Source organism: Salvia miltiorrhiza, chromosome 1, assembly GCF_028751815.1.
Source record: "Salvia miltiorrhiza cultivar Shanhuang (shh) chromosome 1, IMPLAD_Smil_shh, whole genome shotgun sequence".
Lineage (NCBI taxonomy): Eukaryota > Viridiplantae > Streptophyta > Magnoliopsida > Lamiales > Lamiaceae > Salvia > Salvia miltiorrhiza.
The window spans coordinates 33,484,320-33,486,575 of NC_080387.1; positions in this window are offsets into that span (position 1 = coordinate 33,484,320).

Genomic DNA, 2,256 nt, shown 5'->3' on the forward strand with positions numbered 1-2,256 from the left:
TTCCTCGTAGGTGACGGTGATGCCCAGCGTAGCTTCAGCATTGGCCATGTTGGTCACTACAAAAAAACGCCTCAATACCGGCGAAATTCCAGCCGGTAATTAGTGGCGGCCCAACGACTGGAAAACAAGGCGGGTCGTTTTTTTTGTTCACCGTCGACATTACCGGCGGCATTTTCCCCGCCTCTAATTTAATTTATCTTTAAATTTAAATACTGTGGGGATTACCGGCGGCATTCCCGCCGGTAATTAGAGGCGGCATTTTGCCGCCGGTAATCTCTAAAATAAATCAGCCCCCAGATCCCCTTTTCACGCAGACTTACGCCTCCCTCCATACCCTCCCCCTGCCGCGCCTCCCCCCCCCCCATCGCCGCCACGCCGACCCCCAGCCGCCGCCGCCGGCCAGCCACCCCTGCAGGTATTATTTCTCTCTCTTTCTCTTTATCTCTCACTTTCACATTTAATTAATTTCTTTAACATTTCATCAGTTGAACGACGCCGCGTCGCTGCCGACACCGCCATCGCCACCGCTCCGCCGCCGACCGCTACCGTACACTTTCGTTTTCGTTATTTGATTGATTTATTAATTATTTTGTTAGATTAAAATTAATATTAATTAGATTAATTTTAATTAATTTATAATATATGAAGTATGATTAATTAATTTTAAATTTGTTTTTTAATATAATTTTGTTAGAATCTAATTAATGTTAATTTGATTAATTTTAATTAATTTATAATATGTGAAGTATGATTAATTTTAAGGGTTGGAATTAAAACTACCCACATTGATAAAACGTCTTACAAAAATACCCACCCAATAAGTCAAAGACCGAAAAGTGTACTTGATGGTGATGGCTTACACTTTTCTTACACAAGTACAATTGTGTAAGAAAATGTGTAAGATAGGTAGTTAAAAATGCACAAAACCAGATAAATGTGCAATTATTGTAAAGCCACGTGAGGTAAAATGCCCTAAATTTGAAAATAATGAAGGTAAGTTTGTGTATAATAAAACAGTAATACGACGATGTAAAAAATTGTAATTTAAGTATATTTGGAAAAAAAAAAAATTCTGAACCTAATGCATACAATACCCGCCAGTAAATCATAGCCGCTACCAAAAGCCGCCGGGATTAGGTTCAGAATTTTTTTTATTCCAAATATACTTAAATTACAATTTTTTACGTCCTCGTATTACTGTTTTATTATACACAAACTTATCCTCATTTTGTATTTCTTTTTTTAAAATATATTTTATGAAGTAGAAATACATAATAGGCTTGTATTTTGACAAATTTGGATTATAGTGGGGTAATAAGTCTCGAATTTTTGATTTTATTTTATTTAACATGAATTAATATAGCGTAACACATAAAATAATAGAAAATGTTGGATAAAAAAATATAAAATCATATATTATGAAACAATAAAATATTAGAGAGCCTACCACATACATACCCGCTAGTATTTAGTATCCAAAAGAAGTATCCGCGTGAAAGAAACCCGGAGCGGCTACATCTAGCGGCTACTTTTTACTGGCGGGTATTATTACCATGTCATTTATAACTGGTTTTTATATCACAATATATATAAATTTTATTTATTAGAGTTCATATTAATGGTTGTTGTATTTTTTTAAAATTTGAAGACCTAAGTCTAATTCAATTGTGATTGGACAATTCAACCGGCAACTCTAGGATGGGAATCTATAGGCTTTGCAGAAAATTGTAATTCACGGGTATTGGAATAGAGCGGGCACGGCTTTTGTGGGATTTCTTTGACTACATTGAAGATTTGATATGGTCGAAAAAGTGGGTAGGGCCCATTAGGGTAATTTTTATGTTAAATTAGGGTAGAAGGTTGAGAAGCAGCCGCACTATCATTTTTCAAACGGATACTTCATTTTTTCGTGTGAGAGTGAGAAGCAGCCGCACTATCATTTTTTCAAACGGATACTTCATTCGGTCTTCTTCAAATCCATTCACGCCATGGCTTCTTCTTCAAACCAAGTAAGTATACTACATTTTAAAGTATTATTTGGTATATGTTTGGTCAATACATCGTGTTTATGTTAGATGAGTTTATTTGTTATTTGTTTTGTATATGTTAGATATATTTATATGTTGGGAATCTATATGTTTTGTATATGTTTCGAATTTTGTATATTTTTAAGTAAGTATATGTTTTGTATGTTTCGAATTTTTATATGTTTTGTATAGTATTGAATTTTTATGTTAGAATTTATATGTTTTTATG